At 45.4% G+C, this 12909-nt stretch overlaps 1 long non-coding RNA gene across 1 annotated transcript in view; it reads right to left on the reverse strand.

The window, feature by feature from the left end:
• Nucleotides 1-4973: 4973 nt before the first annotated feature.
• LOC142364167 (uncharacterized) overlaps nucleotides 4974-12909 on the reverse strand; it is a 56739-nt gene continuing 48803 nt past the window's right edge. Inside the window, exon 5 of the long non-coding RNA XR_012766218.1 lies at nucleotides 4974-5696. This is a non-coding gene — a long non-coding RNA (uncharacterized LOC142364167). The remainder of the gene's footprint in view (nucleotides 5697-12909) is intronic.

Raw genomic sequence — 12909 nt, forward strand, 5'->3', positions numbered from 1 at the left:
ATGGTCCAGAGAACCTCTTACATGCCACACACATCTTTCATTTTCACACCACCTGTTTGCAGGTCATCACTCCCATCATCAGCTTCAAAGCCATGCAGCAACTCTGCAAGGTTTCTTCAGTCAATTCATTCTTAAGCTTTGCTTCATCCACCTGAGCCATAAAGGCAGATTTTCTGTCCCCTTGACTGTTGAGCTTCTAAGATACTGCTATTTGTACCAGTAAATCATTTATTTAAGTCTTTACTGCTCACCGTCTTCTACGAGCAATAGAAGATATTCACAGAAATGAGCCGATGATGATGTTTTGGCATTATGAACTGAAGCCACTATAATGACATTTATCATCTGTGCAGGGGAAAAGTATTTAGACATATACTCTACCTCAGTCCACCCATCCAGTAGCTCAGCTTTGTTTTTTGGTGGTGAGAATTTTCAGCAAGATATTTAAAGTGATATTAACAGCCTATCACAAGCCTATACACGTGCCATGTCTCTTACGCGTGTATTCTGAGAGGTGTTTCCTCTTTCTCACAAATCCCAAAGTAACATCAGTTCAACTTTTCAACTCTTGCTGTGATAATTCGTAAGAACAAATCAAGTCAGACATAATAGCCTGATCACTCCCTCAGGAAAACTACTTCAGTCATGTTGCACTGCATTTCTAACAGGTATAGGTGCAGAAAAATTATCTGCAGTACTAAAATTAGACAGGTGAACAAAATGTTTCTGCATCTATATAGAATGCCTTCCACATATCCAGTTTTCAAACCTCAGCATAGGAAGAACATAAAGGGGGAAAAAAAATGTCTTACTGCTCAAAGAACTGCAGTCAATGTAAGTAAGCTAAGAGGCAACTCCTCCTTCCCTTTATTATATGGTAAATGGCACATACCTTCAGAGATTGCAAACAAGTATCCTTGCCTGTTAAAGGCTTTCCCCCAGTTAAGGCTATCAAAAGGTAACAGCTAACCCAAAACACAGTTCCTGGGTGAGGAAAAGGGTGATGTTCTAAGGTGCAGTAAACCGTAGTACTACCAAAAGCAATCCCCCACTGCCACATTTTTGGGGGGGCAGAGGGGAATCTATTGAGACATTGAAATGACCTGGATAACCCAGGCAGCTCAAGATCCTACGGGGTGGGGGGGCACACACCATGCCTTGGAAGCTTCCATAGGTCACTGCAGGTAGCAGAATGATTTCTGATCTCCCTCACTCAAAAACCCATCTGGTTGGGAACAGCTATCTGTATCCAAGAGGTGGGCGTGGGTATGCGCAAAACGGGAGAAGCGTGACATGCACCAGCACATCATCTAAGAATATCAGAATTAATAAGGAGTCCAGATTTTGCTGTGATCTGACAATTCTGGGTAATGCTATTCAGCCCTGTTGTGTCACACAGGCAAGCATCTCCACATGTGCGTCTTGCCATCCACAATCAAAATATTTTACAGAAGCCATCCACCACTGAAGTGCCACTGAACAACCGAATAAACCAGGGACAGAAGTGAGCCAGCCACACAACCCTTTCAGCATCTCAGATGCCAGCTGACACAGACTACAACTGTCACCGTAAAAAAAAAAAAAAAAAAGCTAGTTTCATGCATTTGTCATGTCTGCCCTTCTCTACATCAGTCATCGAGCACCACCACTTGCAGTAATTAATAAAAACAGTCATGATGATACATAGCAAAATTTACTTGTGGCAGTTTTAGTTTCAGACTTTTCCCCCTCCCAGCATTTTGTAGTTCCAAGTGCTTTCTTTTTAGAACAAATATTTTCATTACATATGCTTACAAAAGTCAGACAGCAAAAACCTACTAACAGAATGAGTGTCAAATGTGGTTTTGCGTGAGATCATATACTACGAAACGTAAGGGGTTTTTTAATGAATAAACTGGAACAGTCAACAGTATGACACAAACCAAAATACAAGTAACAGACATGATCTAAACGGAATTAGACTAGAACGTGTTTGTTTAATTCCCGAAATCTCAGTTTATGCTTAAATCAGTCAGCCTGCACCTCATACAAGTATTTCAAAACAGGTGAGTGAAACCAAGTGCAAGGTGGCTGATCATTTTACTAACAGACAACAAATCGGCCGCAGTTACATTTTTTAAAGCTTTGACTATTTAAGCAGAGTATTACATGCTCTTTATTTTCGGGAGAGCAGGGGGAAGGGAGCAGGGGGACCTCTGTCAAGAATGCTAACCTTATGAATTCCTCCTCTGGAATTTTAATTGGTAAATCTATAAGTAAAAACGTACCCAGCTGCAGGGAGCTGCTCCCCAGCCCCACCGCAACCACAGAGCCTCAGAGCCCTCTGCTCAAGCCCGAAGACAGAGCCTTTTCCTAAGCCGGTGCCCAGCCACACCTGAGCTGAGGAGGAGACTCCGGCAGCAGAAGCTGGGTCACGCTCGTCCCCATTTGCAAAGGCATAGTGCTGCTAGAAGACACGCTTATCTCGCAATCTGTTCTTTTTATTGCTTCTCTTATTAGACATTTCCTAGTCGTTTTTGCCATAAATTTAGCTACACAACAACCTTGAGCTCTATTTTTATACACGGCATTGTTCAAAGAGCTTCCGAAAATTGTATTAGGAAAGAGAGAAAGGCCTTTGAACAATTAAGGCCAGCTTCACAACAGAAATGCAGTCTCAACACTAGCTCATTTCTTTTTTTCCTTTTTGGAAAAATCCTCATATGGGGAACTGAGACAGATGAAAACAAGAGACGTAAAAATAAGAAAACCGGTATTTTATGCATCAGAACCACCCGAGAAGAGCACACTCTGGATGTCACCTCTTAACCTATAACCAAAGTGCTTTCTAAACGCATCTGGAAGAAGTTATAGCTCAAAAAGAAAGTAAAAATACAGCTTACAAAGATCACAGGAGATTGAAACGTTAAGTTGCCATTTCCAGGTACCCTACCCGCTCCTCACTGACCAACACGCACGACCTACGCCACGCTACGGGCGCTGCTGTTTCCCACCCGACTCGCGGGCAGCTTTCACCGCAACAACCGGAGTACCACGCGCGAATATAACCGAAAGAAACATTTTTATACGTGCTCACAGGGTAACTCGGTTGGCTGAGAGCTTCTAGGATCGCACCGTATTCAGGAGCCCCGTAAAAACCAACGCTCTGAGCGTCGCTGTGTGTCTGCCTCGAGGAGAGAAACGTCTCTGAGCTACATCACGGGTTTTTTTTTTCCTAAATCTTTAAGTGGAAATGAAGCAGCAGGCACGCGGGAGCTGTACCCGCTGCCAGCACGCAGGCACCGCCCGGACACGGTTTAAAGCCGCCTCACGGGGAAAACCAACGGCCACGCGGGCCCCGGCCCCCCGCACGCTGCGACCCGCGCCCGCACCCCCCGGGCAAGCGGGCACGGAGGGGTTCGCGGCCGCACGGCAGCCGGCGCCGCTTTAACCCCGGCGGCGGTCCGAGAAACGCCCCAGAAACTTCCCCCGCCGCGAAGAAGGGAGGGGAGAGCGGCGAGACCCCCGGCGCTCGCCGGCCCGCCCAGGTGCGCTCGCTTCCCCGCCGCGCTACCAAGCCCGGTCCCGCCACCCTCGGCCGCCCCAGCGCGGGCCGGGCGATGCCCCCCGGAGCCGCCGCTCCTCACTCACCCGAGCCGCGCCGGGCCGATCCCCGCGGCCCCGGGATCCCGGCGGCGGCAGGCCGCGGGCCGGCGGCCGGGCCGGGAGCGGAATGGGGCTGCGCGCCCGCCGCCGCCGCGCGCCGCTCTTATAGCGACCCGCCAATTAAGGGCGGCCAATGGGCGGGCGGCAGCCACGTGACGGGGCAGTTCCAATTACCGCGGAGAAATTTTTCTGAATTAGCGGGGTTACACAAAGGACACTCATTGAGGGGGAAGGAAGGAGGGAAGAAAGGGCAGCGAGCGGGAACGCCCAGCCGGAGCCCGCCGGTGACCGAGCCGCAGGAAACTCCCTCGCCCCGCGCCGGCACCGCGGCGGGGGGAAGGCCCGGGCCCACGCCGCGACCCCCACGGCCGGCTCGGGGGGGAGAGGGGGGGGACCCATCGCCCCCCGCCCCGCCAAGCCTCGCCTGTTGAATGTATACATACATCTCTGAATATACATATACACGCATCTATACTCCAGCGTAAGCCGGAGGCGGCGTGGCGAGCATGTCCAGCTCCACACCGCAACGCCCCGCACAGCCGAGGCCGGTGGCGACCGGCGCGCTGCCACCGCTCCGAAACGACTTCTGCGGGCAGGGGGATCGCACGAGTCCACGGAGAAGGGGAACCGTCGCGCGGCGTGGAACGGTCAGCGAGTACCGGCTCTCGGTGCCAGGCGAGGCTCCCGCCAGAAAAACGCGCCCGTGCCAACTCACGCCTGGCCTTTTCGTGCCGAGGAGAGACGAACGGTCCGTAAGCAGCAGGCTCTCGCTTCCAAGCGATACTGAAAGCCCCACCTGCCCACAGACCCTCCAGGAACACAGGCCCACCGCCTCCAGGTGCCTGCCTGAGCCGCGCGCCATCTCCATCTTGCTACCCCAAGGAAACACGCGTGGCCGCGACCGTCGCGCCGGCACAGCAAACGCCGTGTGAGGCACAGCCGGCACCACGGCGAGGCCTCCTGCCGCTGACAGCTCTTGCCAGTCCCAATTTATGGGCAGGAAACGTATGCCAGGACAAACCAGTGGAGATGACTCAATTCGCCTCTCCCCCACCCTCCTGCTCCACGGAACAACAGCCCTCTTCAGCGACGGGGAGCGGGACCTCTTGGAGGAATGACTCAAAGCTGCTCTCAGGGGCGGGGGGGGGGGGGGGAAACACCCAACAGAACAGAAAACACCCGGTCCCCCCGCCCCCCCTGCTCACATTATATCAATTAAACGCACAACAACTGTCTTGAGGTAACAAACGCAGTAAGGACAGAGAGCGCTGGCTTTACCACAAGATAAGTTTACTGAGGTCAAACCCAAGGGAAAACTAATCTAACCACATTTTCAAATTGTTTGGAATATTCCATAGCCCAGTAAAACCATAAAATGACAAAAACATCCTATCCTAGAATAGCATGAGGGTAACATAAAATGTTATGTTTAATTAAAGGCAGATGACCTAATAAAAATTTCACACTCGCACCGTGCACATATAAAAGTCGGTATCAGTTTTTCATCTATTACATTTTTTTTAAAGAAAATTATCATATTTTTTAACCTTCAGGTGGTATTTTTTTATCTTTGATTAAAGTGATTTGATTAGAAAAAAGGTATCACAATACTTCAAAATTTTAGTCTTTACCCTGTCACGAGCATTAAGCTGGTAAGTGATTTTAAGTAACAGACAGTCAGATTAACTTCTGAAGAGTTACATCTTCCATCTTCTTGAGGGGCAGTGAATAAAACTCTCACAAAACGGCCATGGTTTTTCTGTCAACACAAAAAATCAGAGACGAACTGCCCACTCTTACGGCAAGTTTAATGTTAGATAATAGAATTGAAGAGGACACCTAGGACAACAGGTGTACCTGAAGAAATTAGGGATGGGAAAGCAAACCAGCCAACACCTCTCTGATGATTTTTTGAACATGACGCTATCTCCACCTTGAAAAAAGCTGCAGCTTCTCCTTAGCGCCTGCAATCGGAAGGTTGTTCCAGAAGTCGCTTCTGATGGCTTGGATCTTTTTTTCAAAATTTCCATCTTAAGCTTCTTCAGGGCCAGCTGTTGGCACATCAAATGATCAGCATTGTCTTCCCTTTGCTAACACAGTTCTTTTCCTTTTCCTGTGCTATACCACAAATGCCCCTAGTCTTCCATTCTGCAGCTTGTTGGTAGACAGCAGTCATATCTGCTTTCGACTCTGATGAGATATTTAAAGCCTACTGATTTTATCACGCTTCATCTCCGAGTTCTTCCCAAAGCATTTGTTATGAGGTTCTTCATGAAAATAATTTAGATTAAAACAATCACATTATTTTACTGTTCTTTTTGAATGGAAACCATGACTCAGATGAGCCAAACACAAAACATTCCACCAAAGTATTCTATGTATAGCATTTGTGTGAATTCGTGTGGCTGAAGCCAGCCAAATAACATAAGTACTCCATAATGGAAAAGCTGATTAACCATCTTAAGTACCTCAAAAGTACATTTTAAGGTAAATCCTCATAATATCCCCATGAAATGGCAAACTTTAGCCTCCTTTAGAAAATGAGAAAAGAGAGGCCAGGAACACTTAAAATGACTTGAGCAATATCACAGAAGTTTCCATCAGGAACTGAGTTGCATCTCAGGAGCTTTTGGCTCCCTGTCCCACACTGCATCTCCTGGAGCACGCCGTGCATCTCATTCCAACCCAGTGCCGAGCTGGATCATCTGCAGCCACCTTCTACGTGGCTAAACTGTAACATTCAAAGATGATAGCAGCTGGTGCCTCATGGGGTAAGACGTGCTTTCATTGTTGCCTCACTGTTGAGAAAGACTTTTTTGGTAAAGTCAGTGTATTTTATGGTGATAGCGTTTTAGTTTTTGTTAGAGGGATTAGGGTCAGAGGCCGAGCCTTTTGTCCTACTGCATGCAGAAAAGGAAAGCAGAAAGGTGCATCACCGAACTGCTGGCAGTGACGGCCTAATTTCAGCACCTTGGCTACGCAAACACAACTGAAGTTCAGCTGGACTCTGTCTGTCGTACTTTCTGGGAGAGGGGTAATTCTTTTTAACACAGAAACCAAATCAGAGCAGGAAGGGAGAGACCGAGGAGCACGAGAGGGAAGGCACTGTTCTCTTCCCCCTGCTCCGTGCACCCTCACAGACAAAAGCGCCCACCTATTCTCCTACGTTTTTCTCTGTTGACTATTTCCTCAGGAGACCTGTTTTTCTTTATTGTTCCTGCAGAGCCTGTTTCCTGCCGTGCTCAGCAATTCTCCTCTCCCAACCGGGACATTTCCCTGTTTTTCCCTTTTGACTTTCTCACCTTTGTGTCTTGGTCCAAAAGCGAGGAGCAAATTGCCCGATTCCTTTTAAGATTCTCGTCACTGGTGTCGGACGCAGCAGCCATCCAGCACAGGCAACTGAGCCTGATCCAGCCAAGGTTTCAGAGCCCCAGGAAGGGAGTGAGCTCCACAGTAAAATGACACCACCCTTAATGCTAATTGCAGGGAAGGCCCTCCTCTGCCGGAGGGGAAGAGCCCAGCCCACAGGGAAGCACCCAGCATCACTGGGACGTGTGAACTAGATACACCATCACAGACCACGGACATGTGTGTGTGTATACCCACAGTTACCTACACAGAGGATGTTAGGGAGAGCAGGAAGAAATGAATTTTCTCTTTTCTCCCCTACAGATGCCCTTTTCCTTCCTTGGGACGTCTCATGCCTTTACTGAGAAAGTAAAGCTTGTAAGCACAGACCTAATGAAACATGCATCATTTAACTTGAAAGTTAGTAAGTTAATCTCTTCTGGGTAAACAAGTGATCTAGGCTCTGAGAAAAGTTGTTTTTTTTTTTTTTTAAAAAAGATCCCCTTTGATTTCTACCCTTAAGGTATCACCTATTTGTCTCTAAGTAAGAGTGAAAGGGCTGCATTAGTGTGCTTGGTTAAAAATACACCTTCCCACCAACTTATGCAAGTTGTGGTACCTACTGTGACTGATTCATTCCATCAGCGTGCATGAAGTCCTCTGTGCTCAGTGTTATATACATAAACACACATGTCAGCTTTCAGAGGCACTGAGCTGCTTCTAACTTCCACTGGGACCTTGGACTGCATCACCTCTACATACCAGATCTCCGTAAACATCTCTTTTTCATGTATAAAACATCTTCTAGTGTCTGATCACAGAACTTGAGCTGTGTTCAGCCTTCAGCTCTTAGGAACCACGGTTCGTCAGACACAATGGTGAGCTGAACCGTAACATTCGTACTTCCAGACATAGGTGAGGACAGAAGATTGCCATCACCCATACAAAGAGTTATCCAACAAAAGCTGCAGCAAACAGGACATGCTGCTATACATCTGCGTAATGAAAGCAGTGCAGCTTTTACCTCTTCTTGGGGAAAAGCTTATTAAGGTCTAAAAATGAGATCATTATGACTAATGATGCAAAAGACAAAAATAATATTAAGATAAGCTTTTCTAGTACTCCATTTCAACCAGAATCCCTATATACGGTTTCCTCAGAAGTCTTTTTTTTTGGAAGGACAGACTCACAAATACGAGAACTTGAGCAATTTTAGCATCGCTTGCCGTACCTTTGCTAAACTGCTAAAAGCAAGCACGTCTCGAGACCAATGCAGTACTGATGTCTGTTAAAGTCGCATGAAAAACAGAGTGCTGCTGCTGCCTCCATGCCACTTGTGAAAAGGAAGTCTTATTAGACTCGTATCAACATAAGTAATACGGCAGCTTGAAGAAGGATTTTATTCGCTCTGTTTTTAAAGAGCTACTCAACTTTTTCAGACTACAGTGACATAAATATATAGTGGGTGAGGGTGGGGGTGGTTTGGGTGGGAGAAGAGGAGGATGGAGGAGGACAGGGTTTTATGCCAAGAGCTGAATCATAACCATGTGAGTAATTTTGCTTTTTTTTTTCTTCTTAAGGGAATGAATCAAATTAAATTTGTTTTGCTGTGGGTGAAGGAAGAGAGAATATAATAGCATGAATCAGAGCTATCATCAAATATGTGGCACAGACTAAAAATTAATTACAATTACTGCCTTCTCCAAAAAACTTTCTGCCATAAGATGCAGCAATTTTTTTAATCAATATAATCCATTTTAAAAATTCTCAGGAATTAGAACCTTTCAATTACTCTCCTCTTCCTTTTAATTTTTTCCTATTGTAATAGGAAAATATTAGCATCTTTAAACAAAACCTTTCTTAATCCATTCGATGCCCTTTTGCTCCAGTGGCAAAAGAACTGCTGCTAATAATGAAAAGCAGGTATTAGACTACATGTAATCTCATCCGTCAGGGTAAGCTTGAGGATGAAAGTCCATGGAGTACACGCTTTACCACTTTAGCACAGATGCTTTATTAGGCATTCTAACAAAGAAAATTTATTTAATGAAAAATGCAAACAGAAGAATACCCAATATCCCTTTGTCTTTTCCTGTAAGAGCGAGATAGTCACTCTTAGTTAGACAACGGATTTTCTGCACTTTGCAACAGCCATCTAAGTGGCGACAGTGGGAAAACCACACGGGGCTCAGAACACAAAACCTCTTTCCAAAGAGGTCAACACAGAAACTTGGAAACAAAACAATGCATTAATAATTATTAGCTAGATAGATAACCAAGGACGTATGTTTTTCGTACTAGGTAAGAAACCATCGATTTTGATAACTAAAAAGGTAGAGAGTCTTTGCCTCCAAGTTCCTAGTGTGAAGAAAACGGTATTTAATTCACTGTCTAAAAAACAATAAAGCTGGGGCAAGACATCATTTGGAATCAATTCCTTCCCCTAAACAACTCCAGATCTTTCCCATAGTAACTCTCTTGCACGTGCCCAGCAAAAATCTCTGTAGAAAGGACTGGTATACAGCGTGTTCGAGAAGTCAGCTGAACCACGAGCCTTAAAGATGCGATTCCCAGACAGACAGAAAACTTCTGCGGAGACCTCCACAGTGCTGTGACTTTCCAGGGGCGTACATAGAGGAAGGAAGAAAATGGAAGATCTCTTGGGTAACCTAGGCCAAGCCCTAAGAGGAACAACGCGTGCGTGCGTGGGTTTTACAATCCCCATTCAAACCGGCCTGTGAACAGGAAGCCAACACCCGCTCTGGAGCAAGGTCCTACCCTCACCCTGCTCTCACACCAGCCACAGGTCACCAGCTCCAGCAGCAGCAGTGGCTGGGGTCCCTGCCTGCTGCCAGCTGCCTCCCCCCCACTGATGCTTATGCCAACCTATGCAAGCCAGCTTCACTGCTCTTGACATCTCCTGGCGATCTTCAGGAATGATCCATCTGTCACTCAAAAACCAAAACCAAATGGGTGCTTTAAAGACCTTGCGCCCAGACGGTCTGCCCGCTGGTGGTCAAAAGGTTTCAGGAACAATGGCACGTGAGAATTCCCTTGACTCTCCCGCTGGAAGGCCCCCTTTGACCATGGCAAACACGAAGTTTGCTGGCCAGACAACTTCACTGCTACCTTGCAGAAGCTGTCCCTCCCTTTTTTTCAATATCACTCAGTACCTGGTCTCATCCAAGCCTCAGTCAGTCACCAGGCTGTAGGAAAGCCCAGCCAACTTATCAATGTTTGGTGAGAGGCAGATTCGAACACGTCTCACATGGATTATCACAGCCTTAAAAGCATCTCACAGTCGTACTTCACGAGCAGGACATATGCAAGAGGGAACAAAATAACTCAGAAGACCGCTTTGCAATAAAACACCCAGAAGTCAAGAGCATCCACCGGAATCACTCTGTAAAACACAGCAATAGAAACTCTCCAACAAACTTTCAGAGTCCCTCAAAATACAGCAATAGAAACTCTCCTGCAAAGAAATCAGTGTCACTCCGTAGCCACCAGTATTTTGAGACTGCTTACTGGTATGGTAATATAATGTGCACATACAAAAATTTTTCTTGATATTCACAATCTCAAAGAAGGTAAACTTTCCCCAACACAAAAATCACTGGTATTCCCTAACTATGGCTTTTACTTGCAATGAAGAATAAGTTCCAAGTAGCAACAAAATGCAAACTGTCAGAAATGAGCCAGAGGAGATGCTGAATATCTCTTCTTCAAAGACACAGCAGCATCTTTACATTACCTTTACGTTATCTGTGCCTCATCAGTGGTCATCATTATTTGTAACACAACAACACACATTACCACAGGTGGGTTTCTTTTGTATTTCTGGTTCATTTATTTCTCAGCTACAGTGCATAAACCAAACTCCCCAAATGCTCCCGCTCCTTATTTTGGCTTACAACGACAGAGCTTAGCAGGACTGCTAACTTTCCTCCAGAAGATACACGCCGCTTGGTAAAGTTAATTCCCAGCTTTCCATAGCAAACAGCTGCCTTTTCTTGCAGGTGTTAGACAGATAGCTTCAGAAAGAAAAAGAACACTTTTCTTTGGAAAAAAAATCGCTTTATATCAGTATAGCTCAGAGCAGTAACATTCCCAGTCACTAAGCAGAAAGCTCTCACACCTCAGTCCCAGATACTAATCATGTTTTAAAAAATATTATCATTATATATAACATTTTTTTGTATATTTTAGCTATGAAGCTTTAAACTGGTTGCTAGAAAGTATCATTGCTACCTGCTCTTCTCAACTGTCAGTCAAATTCGAAAGGTAGCCTGCTATCTAGCCACTACGGCTACAAAAACAGATTAAGAGTAGAGAGTAAATTTTTTCCAAGTACAGAAAAAAATATGCACTTGGCAAATCATTGGGGATTTATCTAAACACCACAGATTTTGGTAAAAAACTCCTGTAAACTCCATGGCTTTAAATTAGTACATACATTACTAATACTTCTTTACTTCAGTGGCTTGAGAGAGATTTCTGAAAGTACTTACGGAAAACTGACATTCTGTTTTGCTTTCAACGAAGTCACGTATCCTGTACATTTCTAGAACTGCTGAAACAGTTCAGGAAAAACTGATGCGAAATTCCATGTGAAAATGCCAATACTTGCAAACACAATCTGAGATCAAAACTGAAGCACACATATTTCTCTACGATTGTATCTTTTGTTTCTCCAGTTCTACGAAGCAAAACTATAGGCAGGCTGCGGGTGCGTGTGGATGACTGTGAGGAAATTGCAGCTGTATTCAAGAACATAATACACCACTAAACTCGTAATAAAATATGGACGTTTTTTCCTTCAAAACTCATAGGCACAGTGCAGCCTTGGGTAGGCACTATTGGTTGCCCTCCACTGCAATTTTTTTATTCCCGCCCTGTTAATTTTAAAAGGCAGTCCAGGACTACGATTTTCCGTGAGTTCAGAATGGATGCACATGTGACTACTTAAATTAGACTGCGAGTCCTGAAACCTCTTACTGAAAACTGTTTTAAGACATGTTCCAGGAGAGGTCTCAATACGGAAGGGAGGCAATTCTGATCTTGCACCTTACACACCGCTAACAGGAGGCATCTGCTTTGCATGGAGTAGTGAAGCCATTGCAGGCTAATTCATACGCGTAGAATGGCTTCTGCACCCCAGAATTACGTCCAGAGGAGGGTTATGAAGCTAATAAACACAAAATTAATTTCACACCTCCTAAATTACGAGGCAAGTCCTGCCAGCGCTAGACTGTAAGCTTCTTGGGGCTGAGATGGTCTTGTCTGGCTCTCTTGTAGAGCATTAATCATGCTGTGGGTGCTTACGGCTAATAAGCTGCATGTAGATCTATTCTGATGTGGTTTTTTGCCACTTCAGACTAGCAAAGAGTCACACACACAGGCGTACTCTCACCTCTCTACCTAACGATACACTAATGTGCCTAACTGAAAAAAACAAGTCCTGATAGGAACAGAAAAACTTTGTTTTTGTTTATGCCACCCAGACAGTCTGTGGCTATACATTGCAAATAGTTGGCAAAACCTAAACCGCAAGTATGCAGCAGCACTGTGAGTAATAAAGATAATGTTGTATTTTGTTTATGAAGAGCCCTAACCAACACACTAAAGCAAGTGTGCTGAAACCAAACAATACTCAAATCTTTAGAAAAACTTCAGAGGATCCAAATCATGTAATTTAATCACCCTGTTCTTCAACAATTTAAACATCACTTAAAATTTACAAGCAGTGATTCCATGTAAGTTCTGTAAGCTGAAAAATGGGTTGTGGCCAGTTGTCCTTGTCTATCCCAACCATTAACATTCAAACAAATCAAGCTCTATTACTGAGGGAGGGGAAAAAAAAACCCAAAAAACACCACCTTACAAAATTCCCTCGCCCGAAAGGTTGAGAAATGT

Source organism: Opisthocomus hoazin, chromosome 1, assembly GCF_030867145.1.
Source record: "Opisthocomus hoazin isolate bOpiHoa1 chromosome 1, bOpiHoa1.hap1, whole genome shotgun sequence".
NCBI lineage: Eukaryota > Metazoa > Chordata > Aves > Opisthocomiformes > Opisthocomidae > Opisthocomus > Opisthocomus hoazin.